The sequence below is a fragment of the Triplophysa rosa genome, linkage group LG15, assembly GCF_024868665.1.
Source record: "Triplophysa rosa linkage group LG15, Trosa_1v2, whole genome shotgun sequence".
Classification (NCBI taxonomy): domain Eukaryota; kingdom Metazoa; phylum Chordata; class Actinopteri; order Cypriniformes; family Nemacheilidae; genus Triplophysa; species Triplophysa rosa.
The window spans coordinates 22,613,514-22,633,360 of NC_079904.1; positions in this window are offsets into that span (position 1 = coordinate 22,613,514).

The window sequence follows — 19,847 nt, forward strand, 5'->3', positions numbered from 1 at the left end:
TCACACTCTTAAAAATGAAGGTGATTCACAATGTCCAAATGGTTTCATAAAGAACCTTTACCATTTGAAGAACCTGTTTCACAAAAGGTTCCCTGTGGCAAAAATAGGTTCTTCAGATTATAAAAAGGTAATAAAGAGATGGTTCTTTAAGGAACCATGGAGATAAAATAATGGAGAAATATTCTATACTGTTGATTATTCTGCACATTAGAACTAACACGTGGGATTTTTATATGGATTTCACGCAGAAATAATCTGTCTGAGATTGGTGGATGTGGAGGGTAGGATTAGAGCCTGGGAGATTTTAATAAAGCAGTCGATGAAAAGATGAGTGAAGGCTTGATCAATCTATTTCAACCAAGGTTTATTGTAGGACCATCCTCTTAGACATTCAGTGTGAATCTAAAATGATAGAACCCCACCTCAATTCTCTCTTGATTTAGGTATAAATATGCTAAAGCTTAAAGTGGCTTATTAAAATTGAGGAAAACATTGATTCATTTTGGAGATGGACAGATATATCGGCCAATAATCGGTATCGGTCAATAAAAGCAATTTTCAAACTATCGGCCGAGAGTTTAAAAACATCCGATGATCAGGGCCGAAATGTCCTGTCAATCAACACTGTACAGGAAAATGCAATGAATTTGTGCTCTGCATATAGAAAATGTTAAGAAACATCACCAGTTTGATGTTCAATATTAATAATCATTATTTGGATCTTTGGATAAAAGCATCTGCTAAATGCCTTAAAGCCCCCGTGAACCGAAAGTTGCGGTCGTTTTCACTTCCGTATTCTGAAACATTTCTGAGTGAAAAAGAATTTCAAAGGAGAACATTAGTGGGCGTGGCTTGCGTTTTTCACTGCCAATTGATTGGATGTGTAAAAACAGCTGTTGCATTGATTTTGAAACGAAACTGGCAGCAGACTGACAGTTGAAGGGGAGGAGTTAACGGATGCTCCGGCCAAACCGTCTAATTTATGTCATTTGAGGGCAGAAGTACATTTTCAGATTTTAACTGAAGATTATGAGGGTCCATGAATTTTAAAAAGAAAATGACCCGCATTGATAAGCTATTTACTATAAATGCTGCAATATTTCATGAAAAAATAAGAATTGTCATTTTTAATTTCACTGGGACTTTAATGTAAAAATATTTTACTTTTTGAAAAAAGTAAAAAAATGATTCCTTTAAAAATCTGGATTTAAATGTGTTTAGGTATAATGACAATACAATCAGATTAACATAGTATGCGATGATTAGAGAATATGAGATTTGAGGACAGAGACACACGTTCGGAAGGTTTCTTCTACTGTCTCATTGAAATAGAGAATTATACAGGTCTTGATAAAGCACAAATTACATAAACATAAAAAAAAACATTTAAAGCTTTAGTGATCAAACAACCTGCTAACAGTGTAGAACAGTGAAACAGCTCATGAAGAGTCGGATGTGTAACTTAAAGCTAAAGTGTGTGATTTATTTGATGTTTCAATACTCTCTTCTATCCAAGCCTATAATGCATGGAGACAACTAAGAAAAGGTTGAAAGTTGTAAACACTGTGATTCTGTGGATCTTTCAAAACATTTCTCTGCTTGTTTGTCCATCCTGACCCATCAAACACAGCAACACTAACAGTCCTAAAAATGAAGGTGCCACATGATGCCTTAGAAGAACCATTTTTGGCTAAACGGTTCCATAAAGAACCTTTATCATCCAAAGAACCTTTGAGCCAATGGCTCTTTGGGGAACCAACACTGTAAAAAAATGCCTGTGAAATTAACAGTGAAATTCTGTAGTTTTCACGGAAAAACCTGTTGTCAGAAAACTACGGAAAAACACTGTAACATTCTCTGGGAAATTAACAGTGAAATTCCATAGTTTTTACAAGGAGTTTTCTTTCAAGTCCACAAACACTATTACCTCCTTCACTTACAGACACCCCTGTCACTTTATTTCTGTTGCACGTCTACAAAAGTTCTTATTGAGAATTAACACAAGTTTACATGTTGATGGTTTTTGTTGAGTCACCATTATGGTGAAGAGTGTTTGCTTTAGTTGGGATCTTGACCCTTTGCTTTTTATGTTAAGACTTTCCCTAGTTTTTATAACTATGTGTTGAAACAAAACCGGTGGAAAACAGCAAAATTGATTTCATATCATTTTTTGTTGGTAGTGTCATTGCCTGTTTTAGAGTTTAGGCACTGATTTAAGGTGACTTATCATCCTCATTTATTTTACGGTATGAAATTCAATTATATTCTTAAGGTCTTTAACAACACACCATGCACATGAAAAATGGACTAGCAGACATCAAGAATAAACCTGTTTGTCTCAACAATGGTGACAACCAAAAAACCTCTTAAGATAAACGCAGTGCATTCTGGGTACCATCAAAGTACAAAACTCATCCATGACTCCCAGCATGCATTGCGACAGTAAGCTTTTCATTTGTTGGTCACCACCGTTGAGATTCATACGCTGATTCTTGATGTCTGAGTCAAAAATCAAATGCAAAAACTCTTTATATGGATTGTTGCAGGAAATGTGGGTCTCCGATATAAGCTCATTCAGACTGCTCGTTCAAAAACCCAACGAGAAACTAAACAACATCAGAAAAAAAATGTCTGAAAACCATACAAAAGAATCTTATCACATTTTCTTTTGATATTATTTGCTATAAAAGCTATGTTTTATAAAAACACTGTCACAGCAGCCAAAAGAAAAATACTGTTTAGCAAATGAAGGATGAAAGAGCCCAACTAAAGCAAACACTGATCACAATAACGGTGACTTTAAACAACAATAAAACATCAAGTCATGGATGTTACGCTGCAGTCCCTGTGAAGCAGAAGTGGCGATCATCTTCAGTATTCTGACATATTTCCAAGACGAATAGTGGGTGTGGCTCATGTGTTCCGCTGTGAATTGATTGGACGAATAAAAACAGGATATTCCCGTATTTTTACGGTAGTTTACTGGCAGCCACAACTGCCGGTATTTTTCTGTAAAAACTACGAAATTTTTCTTTTCTTTTCTGACATTAAACGTCTTGTGGGTCACCACTATGCTGAAGAGTGGAGTCTGTGTTTAATTCCAGGTCAGGCAATGAGGTACTGATGTTTAAAAGTGACTTTGATGGTTTTTAATGATGAATTGCAAAGAAATAAAATAAGTAAATGTAATGTTTTCATTTTATATTAAAAAAAAAATATATATATATATATATACAATTATAAATACAGGCTCTTAATATAAAAGACTCAAATGTATTAAGGTCATACACAGCTTGAAGTTTTTGCCCTGAAGTTTGAAACGGCAAGCTATTTACGTGCTTTTCCCGTATTTTTTACGCAATTTTACTGGCAACCACAGCTGCCGGTATTTTTCCGTTAAAACTACGGAACATTTTTCACGGTGCACATTAGCTGTTTAAAAGTTACATTTTAGCAATCATGTCTGTTTCTTTCAAATATGTTTCTATTTCTAAGTTACTATTTACTTGACTATTTCCCACAGATGACAGTAACAGGGTTGAATATGGGCTAAAGGTCAGGGAGACTGAGAAGAGACAAAAGCACTGAGACGAAAGGAAGAAGAAAAGTGTGTAGTATACAGTACGTAAGTTTACGTATCTGACGGAGGACGGGGAAGGTAGGACGCTCCGTGGACGCAGTGGTGGGCATCCAAGCTGCAGCAAAGAAAGAGATGAAGGCGAAACAGAGCGGAAACAAGGCCAATGTAATTGCAGCTGAGCCACGGTGGTCGATTTCCCACCCACTGGGAGAGACAGGGTGTTAAAAGCGGCATGGCAATTGAGTCCCCGGCGGTTGTCAGGCTGGAAAAACCATGGCAGAAAATTCAACGGCAACAGATGGAGGGAGAAAAGCAATCGGCAGCCCACAAGAGAAAGGCAGCAGTGCTTACAGTCATATGGAGGAAGGCAAATTGTCAGAAGTCTCAAAAGACCATGTTAAAAAATGAGAGCAAGATGGAGAGAAGTGAGGTCTATGACATGGGGAGCGGTCGAAATGGACTTCTAAAGCTTACGTCATGAATATTTTTTCCTACTTTTGAATCAGTTTGTCTTTACCATTTTAAGTTCATGTCCGGCAATAACTTTGGTCCATTAAGGTTTACAGTTGTGTCAAATACTTCAGACTAGAAATAAATCCTTCTTTTTGATTTTTTCGTTTCTTTGTTTTATTTTACATGTTAAACTTTAAATGACATTTTAATGAGCCCACTGTACATGTGTTTTATATTACACATTTTTCACACACACATAAACATCAACACACGTCTGTTAGACGCTGAACAAAAAGCAGCTGGGGACATTAAACAATGTTGTGTAAACACCATTAGGGACGAGTCCATTAAACACAGAGATTGCTGTCATTGGATTGCTAACAACAACAGCACTTACGAAACGTTTCCTGAAAAACAATTGGTAGAACACAGCGCTAATACCAAGGTTTTGGCCTAGCTGCCAGAAAATTACAGTCTGTTTTATGGGATTTTTTACAGTGCACATACAAATCAGGGCTTGCAACTGAAGTTAAGTTTTAGGGCTGTCAAACGATTAATCGTGATTAATCGCATTCAGGATAAAAGTTTGTGTTTATGTAATTTATGTCGGTATACTGTGCTAATTAATTTTGTATTTATGAACACATACACATAAATGCATTTATTTTAGAAAAATATAAAATATAACAATTAATAAACGTTTATTTAGAATTTAAATGATTGGTAAATATAAATTAATACATTTAAATATTTCCTAAATATATAGACAACTATGTGTATGTTTTGTGTTTATAAATGCAAAATTAATATGCACTGTACACAGATATATATAATGTAAACACAAACTTTTATTCTGGATGCGATTAATCGCGATTAATCGTTTGACAGCCTAGTTTTAACCTAATGTTTTGTTACACGGTTAGAAAAATTGCTAAACCCCATGACAAACGATTTTATCTTTCATTTAATATTGGGGGTTAAAACTTCACGACAACTTTCCGAAGCATCTCCTTTTACTGACCAATGACATGAGCACATGAGGACAGAACTGGCATTTCTAGGTGATGCTTCTGCAAACGATGCTGCATTTGAATTTTCTCATTCATTTTTATGGCATAAAATAAACTCTTTAAAAGGCCTTTTCAATCACACGGAACGCAACACAGAAATTAAACAGATAATATAAAAACAGCCCTAGTGACAAAGTTCATTTGGTTTTGATAAACGGTAACATTACGCTGATAGAAAATAAAGTCAATATGTTTCCAAGCGTTTCTGCTAAATGACTGACTCTATGTTCAATTGCTTTGTGTTTTTGTCAATTTAAACAAAAGCATCTGCTACATCATATACATGTTTGTTTTTTGCAACATTTGGAAATAATACTGACGATCAGATGGTGGTGCATGTACGACACAAATGTTTTTCTAGAGGTCATGCCAAAAAACTGCATTAGTGGATCCATCCCACAAACCTCGACCGTGTCATATCAAACTAGCCTATTAGAAACACACGAACTGTGTGTGTGTGTTTTCTAACGGCATATGAAAAGAGACTAAAAGGATCTAAAGCTTTAATGCATGAGGCTGGATGAGACAATACTCTGTGATTGCCGAGCTGCTTTGCGTTCCACAGCTGGGCTTTTTTCCTGTTGAAATGTACAGAGCCACACATTGCTCACCATCTGTTACATCACACACACACAGATGGGCTAACAATACGCCGTGTCATCATATTCTTGCAGGGTATAATGACCTATAAGAGTTTTGACAGCAGATAGAGTTTGACCCATGAGCAGACGTGACCTCGGGGCTCTGTAATCTCCTGTCTCATATCTAAAGCTTTATTTGCTCCTTCAGCAAAGTCAAACCACTGAAGACTGAGGTGAAGTTGACCTGTGATTTTACAGTGGCTCTGAAAACACTGGTTTGTTTCCCATAAAGAACCACTTAAGCAAAACCGTTTGGTTGGAATGAAATGGATTTTATCACTCATTAGTGGAACGCAGGATCATTTTTCAAACATTAGTTAAGTCATCGAGCAACATGTGTTTTATGTGGTTTCTTAGAACTGACACGATACGTTTAAGCATTTCTGCTTGATGACGTTTTACACATTTTTGTCCAATCAAACGCTAATTAATTGGAATATTTCTAGTGTAACACATTTTACATTGTGACGAAATGCACATGTTTTTTCTATTCTCTCTTTTTTGGAGTTAAAATACCTAAACACCCTTAAAAAAGGCTAAATCAAGACAAAATGTTTGTTTCTTGCATGCAGTCTATTAAACTAAAATAAAACTAAATTAAAAGAACGCTTTGCCAATGGTGTAAAAAAATTCTCTAAAAGACAGTTTGATTATGTTAAGCAAGAGTAGTCTGCTTCTGAAGTTATCTTCTTTTACAATTTTTTGATTTCAGGCCGAAACAAAAGACAAAGATTACCCGTTAGTTTGTTATGTAGGAAACTTAAATATCAGTATCGGTCAATAATAGCAATATACAGTATTACACTATCGGCTGATAGTTTAAAAACAGCCAATGATCAGGGCCGAAATATCCTGTCAATCAAAAGAGGACAAAATGCTATGAACGTGTGCTCAGTAATAGAAAATGTTTAGAAACGTTACCAGTTTGATGTTTAATGTTAATAGTCATTAGATGAGTTTGTTTTTATGTTGTTTTTGTCGCTGGTCTGTAATACACAAAAGCAGCTCCTAAATGCCTTATGGTCCAGGTGAAGTTAATCCGATCACAAATTCAGAATACTATATACAGTATATGTACATATAGATATACAGAAACTAAACATAAACTGAACTTTAGCCGAACGGTATGCCATGTGGGAGTAAAGTTGCTTTTCAACAACAGTTCAACTAACAATTATTGATAAAAAAACAACAACAGAAGAAACCAAGTGTCCTGAGAAACACAACTAAAAATCCTCAGATTGTAACCAAATAACTTTTTTTATTCATGTTCAGGTCATCTAACATTAAAAGTGACATTTCTTTCTTTTTTATTTTAACCTAATTATCTGTCTTTGATTCTGGATTTTGATTATTAGCCACATTTTTTAAATATACTTTTGAAATGTAACCAAATGTAATAATTTGGCACAATTTGTGTTAAAGCCCTGAATGTCATTTACTGTAGTAACATCCCTCATTAACAGCGCAAACCATACCAAGTGTACTAAGCAATTACGAGATCAATGCTTTAGTTGTCAGTGTGTGTGTGTGTGTGTGTGTGTGTGTGTGTGTGTGTGTGTGTGTGTGTGTGTGTGTGATCAGGAAAATAAAGGTTGTAACATCAGGTGGCCATCACACAGCACTCAGACCCTTATCTCCCGGTGTGGCATTCCAACACACTGCTATATTTACCTCCCAATCTTAACTACAGTGCTGATCAATTTCCTCCAGTCTGGCCGGCTCTGTGAGCGAGCGCTGCTGGATGGATTGAAGCATGCTCTAATGCCCATGACAGCACGCTTCAAATTACAGAGCAGAGAGAGAAAAAGATCTCTGATTATACAGCAAGTGTTCGGAAATACTTCCTCTAATTCTAATTCGGCTTCATGCCGGGCTCTTTGACTGGGCCTCCCATGGTCATTCTTAAAAACGGTTCATGTCCCTGATCTACGCGTGCATTAATGACCTTTACCAATCGTTGTTTCAATTTTTTTCCTTTTAATAATTTCTTCTTTTTTGCCTGTCCCCATCTCTCGGGCGTTTTTACTTTTTCTTGCTGTATTAGCAAATATGTCCATTTTTATTAAACCGACATTACTGGAAATAAAGCTATCAATTATCATATTTATTTATGCTATTGTTTTAATAATTCATTCGCATGATTTGTTTTATAAGAAGTCTTTGTTGTATCTCAGAGTACAGTATGTGTTAACCCTGTTACCATCATATATGGTACACGATTTAAAGCGGCCCTAACACACGTGGATTCTGCCAATCTCATATTAATCTTGAGTACCTATAGAGTAGTATTGCATACTTTGTATCTTCGAAGAGTATTTAGTTTGATCACATTTATAAAAGATAGATACAGCTGTACGATTATTTCCGAAAGCATACGGCGCGTGTGGGGGGGGAGGGGTAGGCTGAACTAAAGCACGTGCGCACCCATTGCCAACAAAACACAGACATCAGTTTCACTCACCGCATGCGGTTCATGTCCGGCATCTTTTAGCGATATATCAGTTTCAAATGATCTCCAAATCAAGCGTTTATATAACATTCATCACCCAAATGCAGTGAACAAACAAACACCTGAACTTCGCGAATGTATGCTCTCTCTCTCTCCTGCACACAAGTGAAAGTGACGTCTGCGCATGCTCCTTCTCCTGCTCTCCTTGCTGCCGCGTGCTTTTCCGGGAGAATTGTCCAATAAGGGACTAAGAAAAATTGTTACGAAACAGTTTTATATGTTCGAAAAAACTTTCCGAAACCTGTACGATCGCTGGGGGAGTGTATCGAGCACAGAAATACTACGTAATACGCCCAACTCTTTTTTTGACAAGTTGACCATGTCAAGCATGAGAAGACAGCACGTTTAACATTGTAAAGAAGTCAGAATGCATGAAACACTGTTGCACGGCCGCTTTAAGGAACACTTAATACACACGTTTTGTTGTTGTTGTTTTAAAATGTTGTGTCTCATAAGGGCTTGATCCTGTAAAGGTCAACCCTGTTACCATAGTTTTTTACAGTAATACATTGAAATTTTAAAAGTATATCTTTTTAAAACCTTCAACAATACTTTATCTTTCTAGAAAACACATTGTCAGATTCACAACCATTAAAAAAAACCTTAGCAACTCAATCGTACAAGTGTCAACCCTATTCCTTTCTAGAAATCTTAATCGTATCCAAACTCATGCTACAATTGATAATTTATTATTTAAGCACAAAACGTTCACACTTTAATAACTACCCTACAGCCTAACTCTTTAAAAGGCACCTAATTTACAGAATGACTCGACTGCATTGTTTTTGTTCCAGGCCCTGTGTGAGAGAAACCTTCAAACAATCAAGTCAGAAAAGAACATGCCAATCCATCACATTTGTGGTTGAGGCTGGAACTGGGCACAGTGAAGCTCGTATGGTTATTTGTGGGCACTATGTAGTTCATGGGGGTAAGATTAAGGTTAGGGTTTTCTAGATAACAAAAAAACACAGACAGGGCCAAACTATCACTTACAACATCTCAGTTACAATGAAGTGATGGGAGGAGAGTCTGGGTCACCACTAGAGAAGCGCTGGCCCTTCAGAGACTCTCTTTTAGAAGAAAACCTGCCATGCCATGTAATGAAAATCTAAGATCTGTTTCACATATGTCAATCTTTCTCTCTTTTTGTTCTCGATTATTCGGCACGGCCAGTACAGTGTGTGTGTCAGTGAACAGAAAGTACATCAGTATCGAATATTTCTCTCTTCTTATTCTAGTTGCCAAAAATGAAAATAATGAAAATCCATTAGACACAACTTGAATATAAACTCAAATAGTGCATATGTCCAATGTTTAATATGCAGAGATGACTATATCTATGTCGTTCACTGGTTCCCCTAAATCCCTCAAAAGGTGTAAACCCTTTTTCAAAGCATTGCTCTGTCTGAGCTAAAACAGGAGCTGGCTGGCGAGTCAAAATGGGACAGCGAATAAAAAATCTGATTGTTTGCGGTAAACAAAATAAAAGGAACTGAAAAGAAAAGCATTCTGCAGAGAGCACTTTTAATAACAAATAATTACAGCTGTCAAAATTAACACATTAACACATGCTTTGAATTAGAAACACAGCTAAAAACACTCTTAACACTTTATTGTTGTTGTTGTTTAAAAAGCACTATTGTGATCTATTTAGTTAGTATTTATTCAGTATACTAGGTGGCACCTACAATAAATCAAGCTTTGAATACGTAACAAGTATAAATATCACCCACAGGCAAGAGCGCATGTGCAGACGTGAGAAATAAGAGCATCAGAGCTCCACAGCACCCGATTAAGAGCAAAAACACATCCACTATAATTGAACGCATGTGGGATTACGTCAAAACAGTTTAGTGTTTTTCTAGCGTTTTACATTTACATTTACATTTATGCATTTGGCAGACGCTTTTATCCAAAGCGACTTACATTGCATTATCCTATACATTTGTTTCTAAGTATGTGCAATCCCTGTTATCGAACCCACGAACTTGGCGTTATTAGCGCCATTCTCTAACCACTGAGCTTCAGGAAAGCTGAAAGTTTTAAAGCTACTACAGGAACTTTTTTCTGTTTTTTGCTGAACAAGATCAATAAAAGATCTGTGTTCAAAGCTTATAATAATTAGAGATACACCGATATATCGGCAATAATCAGTATCGGTTCATAAAAGCTCTTCTTCACACTATCGGCAGATAGTTTAAAAACAGCCGATGACCAGGCCCGATATATCCTGTCAATCAAAGAGGACAGAAAATGCAATGAATGTGTGCTCTGTATAAATAATGTTTAAAAACATCACCTGTTTGATTTTTACTGTTAATAGTCATTATATAAATCAATAACATTCAGAAAGTTAAGTAATATTCATTTAACCTTTAGAATATAGTTAATGCAAGTTAATATAGCCACTAAACTATTGGTATCGGCAGACGGCAGATATCACTCTGAATAATCTGCTAACGTATCGGTGCATCTCTAATAATAATGATTTATAAGTTAGGTTAGAGCTGTTGAGTATGATTTGTTGGGAAATGTTCATTTGACGTCATTTGGCCCACATAAAGATATGGACATAAAGTAACATGCAATTTTAGGTTTCAAACAGAGATGGCAGCGTAGACACAAAATTAATAGAAATACAGTTTTTGAAATATATAGTTTTGATGAAATATTCATACTGTATTTTTGGATGAATATTGCTTTTCCGAGCTTTGAGACATTTTTAGATGGAAACACTACAAATTGTTGTTTTGAGAAGAGATAAGATCGGGGTCATCGCTTTGAGTCCCACGAAACACATGGACTGATAAAAATCTGTCAAATTTATCCTGAGAACGAAAAGACTTGAGGTTTTGAGGTAGAAGGAGTCGATAAAGTGCGATATGTGACTTCTGCTGCTCTTCATTCAAAACCGGACATTGCACAAAACTAGGAAGACGACATACATAAGAACAAGCCTGCAGGTGTTTCAATGTCAACCTAGAAGTCTCTTTGAAATCATATTACGGAGGATAAACAAGGCTATGCAATGAACCAAAAGGATCATTTATCACATTTTACACGCAAATTATTTGCTAAACGGGATTTTAACATCATGCACGTTTTGGAACTTTGGAAATTTTCTTTGCTTTAAAATAAGCATTGGTCATTAATTGTGTATATTTTCATGCGTACTGTCATGTTTGTCTCACGTCACACATCTGTATCATGAAATGCAGATGTTTAGATTTAAAAAATGAGGTCTTGATAGAAAACAACACATACACACACAATACAAAGCCCCAGGGCCGAGTCTGTGGGGGCCAGGGGGCATTCCCCCCAGATTTCGCTTGGGCCCCTCCAAAATATCTAGCTGTCTATTAAAATAATAAATACTTATTTAAAAATATCTATTAAATAACAATCTGTCAATGTAATCACAGAAAAATGCAAAAATTTACGATCCCCCGCAGTCGAGCCAGCCTTGTACCGGGCCTGCAAACCCCCACAATTGTTAAAGAAACAATGCAATAAACTAATTATAAGGTTAATTGTAATGAACTATTTAAATGGACTGACAGCCTTACAATGACTGTTCTCAATATACAGAACAGCTTTTGCTTTACCATACATGCAGTGTACAAGCTGTGCTATAGAGTTATTTTCCCAGCATCCCTAGCGACAGCAGACTTTAATAGTGGGTTTGAGGCAGTAATGCATTTAAGAATGTCAGATGAAAGGATATTTGCAGAGGAATAAACTCAGAATAAGAAGCGATCGATTAGCATGTCATGGTAAATAACAGCTGTGATGATGTAATGAATGCAGCACTCTATCTGAGATCGCGAAGAGGGAATTCTGGGAGAAGGGCCATTGACGTTCCATTAAATCAAGTTAGGCTTAAATAAATGCCAGGACTCAAAAACGTTGTGGGAATGAGTGAGAGATATAAACGAAAATTACCGCCTGCACCAAATGCTTACCAAGCTGGAAGTGGGTACGTTATATATTACATATTTAAAGCAGAGTTTTATGGGAAATTATAAATTATTTGGACACGGTTCTTAATTTATGTTATCCTAAAGGAGAACAAACGCTGATGAAATGGCTCTGAGGAGCTTTGCTGTGCACGGAAGGATGAGAAAATCCCAGGGTCATTTCCAGACGCACATTTCTCTTTCAGTTTGAGACAGACCTGTTGACGGAGGACAGAATTAGAAGAGCTCATGAATTTTAGATTTCTGCTCAATGTTGTGAGATGTTTATTTTGAGTGTAACTGTTATGATCCACACACCAGCAGATGGCCACGCTGGGTATTAAAGAAATACTTCACCTAAAAATACATTTGAATCCGTATTGCATTCAACTGATGGAGCCAGTTTCGAAATGTTAAAATGTGCACTACATGACAACCCTCATTAAAAAATGTTCCAAACAACTAAACCTCCGCAAAATAATAATCACGAAATGAGAATGAGAATAGATTCAAATTCAAATGAAACGCACGCAGAACAAAGAAAAGAGAAAATGAACCTGACTGTGACCGCATCATAATAATATATCATCCATCATATACATAAAGTATATACAGTGATAAAACCCTGGAGTTGTTATGGACAGGTAAATGGATGTAAATTGACGGAGCTGAGCAGAGTAAAGTTTTAATGAATGATGATGTCACTTTCCATTAACGGTGTAGAGGAAATGATTGAAATGAAACCTGTTCATTTACTGCTGCTGTGTGTCCCAGTTACTTACTGTTGATATTATTAAAGGCATTGCTTATTTTCAATTACTGAACATTATTAAAAAAACTTTTTCTTTCCCCTAAGGGTGAGATGACCGTCAAAACATAAAAATGTCCCTGAATTTAGCTTATAAAATACTTTCTGGCTAACCCTATTATGTTGTATAATGATAATATTTTTAATATGATTTTTGTATCTTGTCCTCATCAGCGAGTGGTTTAGGGCAGTGACCTTTTCCTCACTACATGATTTGCAGAGCGGTACATTTATCTTGCACTTATTTTGGCGAAATATTACACCTCTGTTAATAACGTCTGATGATTGATTGAACAAAGAAAACTGGTACCAACTCAATTTACTATATTCAAAATATCTACTAATGCAACTGATGTATTAAAATATTGAATGATCAAATTTGCTCAATACTAATAAAACCCCCAAAAGAACATTCACAGACAGGGCCGTCACGGTATCCGACTTTCACTTCACGGTTACCGTGCCTGAAAGCATTCCCGTTGAAGACATTATCACGATATCTGTTGATTTTTTTTAAACAAATAATGGTATCGGTCAATTGATCTTTAATTTTGCTTTTTTGGCCAACAAATCACACTTAAAATTCAAGTGTAAGGATTAGAAAGAGATTTTGTAACCACTGTGGCTCTTAAGGCAAAACTTCAAACAGGTGTTGAATTATTTACGATATATCACGTGTGTAGAATTAACACGGTATCGATAATCATGTGTTGTGTTTATTATTATATCACGGTTAATGGCAATACCGGCACCCCATTCACAGAGATGATTTACTATTCCTGTGTACACTGAAAGCTTCTGTCACCAAGACAAAATTCTTGTGTGTCTAATAATAATAATAAAACTTGTAAATGAAGTGACATTAAACACAACATCTGAGCAAATATGGAAACACACATATGGCAGGAAAAACAATCAAATACACTACAGCTGCATTATCACACATGGGCGTCTTTAACATGCCATTAACTTCTGTGTAATGTGGTGTAAAACAGCACAGGTGTGCTAGACTCGTGTCAGAAACTCTCATGTATGCAGTTTGCGTTAGAACGGAAGGCTCGGGTGGTCAGTCAATGAAATGACGGTGTGCACATGGATATCTGTGTGAGAGCAAATCGTGTTTAAAGGACACGTGAAAATCCTGTCATCATTTACTCACCCTCAAGTTGTTTCAAACCTGTGCAAATGTCATTGTTCTGCGGAACACAAAGAAAGATATTTGGAAGAATGTTTGTAACCAAACAAATCTGGGGCACTATAGACTTCCATAGTAGGGAAAAAATACTATGATAGTCAATGGTGCCGCAGAACTGTTTAGTTTTCCACATTCTTTAAAATAACTTATTTTGTGTTCAACAGAACAAAGATTTTTATAGAGTCTTGGAACAACTTGAGTGTGAGTTCATTTTTGGGTGAACTATCTCTTTAAGAGTGCCGAGACCAGTGTTGGTTGTAACTAGTTACTAAGTAATTAGTTACTGTAATTTAATTACTTTCCCATTGAACAAGTAAAGTAAGCGATTACTCTATTTTTTTCTGTAATTTAATTACAGTTACTTCTGATGTAATTAAACTAAATACTTTGTGTAATATATGTGTGTGCAATAGTGGAATTGACATCAAAATTCAAAGTCTAACTTTAAAATCTGTGCTTTAATGTATAATTCTCACATTTGTAATACTTTGGTCTGTTAATAATACTACTTTATATGATTTATTTGAATGAATTAAAAGAGCCGTTTCACGTCTATCCTTGAGTCACTTCTAACCAAGGTTGATGTAGGACATAAAAAGTAATGAGTAATAAGTAACTAAATACTTTTTGGAGAGAGTAATTTGTACAGTAATCTAATTACACTATTGAGTATGTAATTAGTAACTAGTAATTGATTACTTTTTCAGAGTAACTTACCCAATACTGGCCGAGACTGATATCCAATGAAATATTTTGACTTTTAGAGCCCCTCACACACACCGGTCACGTGGATAAACCACTTTAAAAATAGCTTGAGATTGTAAAATTTGGATGGTTTGTAACCTATTTGTGTTAATAAAATAGTTTCAAGAAGAATTTCTGTGTAGAAATGACTGTTCTCCATACGGCTGTGGCCCTCAGCAGCAGATGGAGTCTCATTAGGCAGTATGGAGGACAGATTCTCCTGTTAGCAGACAAACTGCAGTTAAACTAGCCTGTCTCAGCTGGTGGGCCCTTCACTGACATTTCACAACACTATCTTTCTTTCTCTGGCCGCATCACTTTCTTCAGTTTCCTTCATATTTCTCCCTCTTTCCTCCAGTCTCCCACAGTGCAGTCTCTATGTGGACAAAGATCTCCTGCTAGAAACACAATCCATCCTTCAGAGTACAGCTCTTTAAGCCGCTACACCGTGTTATATTGTTATCCAACGACTTCTCACTTGCAGGGAGTCCAATATTGCCGCTCACGCAGGAGCCCTGGACGTTACTACAGTACGAAGGTGGTGTCCTTATAGAGATCAATTAAATATTTTATTTGATCGTTATTTTATGGGCAGACACTTGGATCTAAAGTGATCTGCAGTACATTCAGGGTATATTTTGTCTCATTGTATGTTTCCTACATTGGGAATCGGACCCCTCGATCTTGGCATTGCTAGTGTCAATACTGCTTCCAGCCATTTTGCAAAATACGGAATTGTGCTGTGTTCAGCAAAGCAGTAATGCGTTGTGAAGGGCTGCACGATGAATTGTATTTTAATCGTGATAAATCGACCGATTTCTGCTAGAGGTCGACCGATTCATCGTTTTTGCCGATTAATCGCTCCCCATAACGATAAAAATAACTATCGTTAATCGGCAAAAATCCCCACCGATAGTTTTCCCTGGTTGCGTTTGATCCAGACAGGGAAAGCTTTACTGTGATATGAAATGAGAAAGGACAGCGTAAAACAGTGACCTCTAGAGGCGGAAATAAAAATAATACTGGAGACGCACACGTGAGACTATGCACGGAGCGTAATAGGCTACATTATCTGCGGATTTAAAGGTAGAGCACATTGAAGTACACAGTACATGTTAAAAAGTAATTAATTTGTTGAATGTATGCTGCATTGATGGAGAACAGCAATATTTTGCTGGCAAGAGCGTGCTAACATTAGTAGATTATTAGCTCAAGTGGTGGGACAATGTGAGTGAAAATACAAGCAATAATGTTTAAATGTCACGCTGTAGTATGGGTGGGCATTTGTCAATAATAGTTGTGTGTGTGTTGTAATAAATATATACAGTATATCTATATCTCTCAGATGTCATTAATTTGATGCAAGAAACATTTTTTTAATTGTCAATGTAAAAAAAACACCTACTTATAATTTTTGTATAAACCATACAGTTGACTTTAATACTTATAAGTATAGTTAATATTTAGGTGTTTTATTTAAAGGAACATTACGGTCAGGTCATGGTCAGGCAATACTGTTTATTGTTGTAGCCTTCATTGCTATTTTACTAAGTGTTATGTTCTGATTCAGAATCAATAAAAAAACTATCGTTAATTAATCGGTATCGGCAAGTACTGCCCACCTTAGTTATCATAATCGGCAAAATCCAATATCGGCCGACATCTAATTTCTGCCTCCCGCGATTAATTAAGCATAATCGTGGCTGAGCGTATAGATGATAGAGTGAAATATAGTATAGTGTTGCAGAAGTTCAACAGTGGCAGATTATAACACGTACTAATTGGCTTTAAAGTGTAAAGAATATGTGGAACCCAAAATAAAACAAGTTCTAAACTGACAGAATAATCGCAATTATTAATCGCGTTATTTTAATTATTAATTAAAAGTTTTGAGCAAAATAACCGCGATTATAATTTGACCCATTAACGTGCAGCCCTAACGTTGTGTATCAAATCAGTACAGAAGGAACTTTGTCCTGTGTTTCACATACACATCTCTTAAAAACACATAAGGACTTTGCTATTTGAGGAATAGACCCCTTTTGCACCGACGTCACAGCATTAGCTGGAGGCAAAACATGAGGAAAACTGGAGGTGGCCAATACAAACCAGCAGAGAGTCGGCTACATAATGAATTTAAAATATCATCTTGCTGTGTTGTTAAGTGCCAGAATCGATAGATTGCAGACTCTAATCTGATATTTTTACACATGCCTGCTGTAATTGCCAGAAAAAACGACGACAGTTGTAGCTAAGCACGATAAAACTAGCGGACCGGTAGAAATGATCATCAATGCTGGCGTTTTCACTGTACACTTTATATCACTTAACGTTAAATAAACTCCTGTCTTTTGTTGGTATGGATTATGGTTTGGGTATGTGTCTAAAAACTTCTCATGTTTGCCCACCTAATCACAACACGGGAACAAGTTTACACGTATTAGCGCGTATTAGCGCATATATAGCAGTTAGCCAACTTAACATCAAGAAAACTGTTTGGCGTTGCTATTTCTACAGTTTTCATAAGTGCATTAGTAGAATTGGGGAGAGAAAACAGTGAGAAGGTTCATGTTATGTGTCAGGTGTGTTTAGTAGTTGCATTTGCAACCGTTTGCCACTGTGAGTACATACAAGCATCTAAAGATGTATACACAGTTTCTCTTTACTATACACGCTTGGTTTCTTTATCTGGTTTGTGTGGATGTCAGACCACTTAACTTCAACTGGTATGGAAGGTAATCCTGACAGTTCGTCCATCTATTGAGTGAGTGTATACAGGTTGGCCAATCTGGTTCCTTCCTTTAAAGTTCACAATTTCAACAGCAGTCACAGTCCCAGGCAGTTACTGACCTTACACATTCAAATTAAATCTGATTTTCTCCAGTCATTGTCAACAAAAAAACAAGTTATCAAAACATGCTCGCTAGTGTTAGTAAAGCGGCCAGGGGAATCTTTCTGCCTCCACCTATGCTCCGCCCACAAAAATGCGTCACAATGTTTACCAACAAAAAAAGGGGCATATAACAATAGCAAATAAAAAGTAATCAATGTCACGAGAGAAAGCAGACCAGTGTTGGGTGTAACTAGTTACTAAGTAATTAGTTACTGTAATTTAATTACCTTTTCCTTGAAAAAATGAAGGGATTACTCTTATTTTTCCTGTAATTTAATTACAGTTACTTTTGATGTAATTAAACTAAATATTTTGTGTAATATGTGTGTGCAATAGTGGAATTGACATCAAAATTCAAAGTCTAACCTTAAAATCTGTGCTTTAATGTATAATTCTCACATTTGTAATACTTTGGTCAGTTAATAAGAGTACTTTATGTAGTTTTATATTATTTATTTGAATGAATTAAAAGAGCCCTTTCATGTCTATCCTTGAATCACTTAACTAATCAAGGTGGATGTAGGATATAGAAAGTAATTAGTAATAAGTAACTAAATACTTTTTGGAGAGAATAATTTGTACAGTAATCTAATTACACTATTGAATATGTAATTAGTAACTAGTAATTAATTACTTTTTCAGAGTAACTTACCCAACACTGAAGCAGACAAGCTAAAAAAATCTCAGAATGTCTAGTATCTGAGCTAACACGCATCTACTCGCTGTCGCACGTGTTTTTATCGTCAAGGTCAAGTCCACCTGTTAAGGTCAGCATGAAACTTAATTAGCAGTTGTCTTCTGTTCTGTATCGCGACGTATGTCAGAGTAAAACGGCTTCCGAAATGAGAAAAAGGTCAAAGTGAGAGTTGTCCATTTTAATTTCACGGTGACTTTAAACTTAACAGGATCTCAAATAAACTTCTGGATGATTTGTGGCATGACTGGGTGTCCCTTATTTTGCTACACAGAAATTGGCAACCCTAAGCCCCTGTGTCCACCGAGGCGCTTTTACGCGGCTGTAAACGGCAGGAGCTCGGCTGCCCCAAGTTGAGCATTTTTGGGCTCCCTGTCGAATGCCGGCGCTGAGCGTGGGAAAAAACGCTAGCTGCTCCATTGGAAACAATTGAAAAAACACGCCGTACGCCTGCAGAAACGCTTGGTGGACACAGCCTTAGACGATATTGATGATTTTACTGGCTTGAAGGTGTTAGAAAAAGTACTGCGGTAGTGATATTATTTTTGATGGTCATTTTTTATTTGAACTCAGCTCATTGAACACTGGAGGTAAATGGAGATCTGCTCTGCTGAAGCGTGCCGTCACTTTCAGGGTCTTTTCTTCCATATGTGTGGAAGCAAAAAAATACACTGTGATACATAAAAGTTTGAAATAATTCTAGTAGTTTTTTGATCGTGATTAAATTTGAATCAAATTTGAATTGCCTCCACATCCGTGGATGAACGACAAATTGCATCTTTAGCATCTATGTTGTGATGTCCAGGACAACAATATTTGAAACTTTAGAAGCGAGGACGATTTGTGTTTTCGCAGAACTACAATATGTCTGACTCCTGTCAAGTTTGTTTTGTTTTTAAAGCATTCAACAATGCACAGCAGAGATCTGTCTGTATGTCAAGCAGCAGTTACTGAAGGGGGGACTAATTTTAGGGGTATAACATAGATTTGTGATCGCTTCCCTTTCGTGTGATTTTGAAGCTTTAAAACAACACATCACATTAATCACACAACCTAATTAAAAACCGGCGGGCTTCTTGTGCTGTCTCTCTCTCGCCCTTTCTCTCTTTTTCTCCGGCGTGATGGATTTGTAGGAAGCGCCTAGTCGTGAGCCGGTCTAATTTAGAGTCTATCAATACATCTTATCAGTGGGGTCTCCATTTCCTTTTCTTTCTCCACAGTGTCTTTAATCTAACATTCTGGGTACAAGAAGGCCTCCTGCAAACTTTGGGGGTCCCCTATGGGAACAAAGACCGCATGGT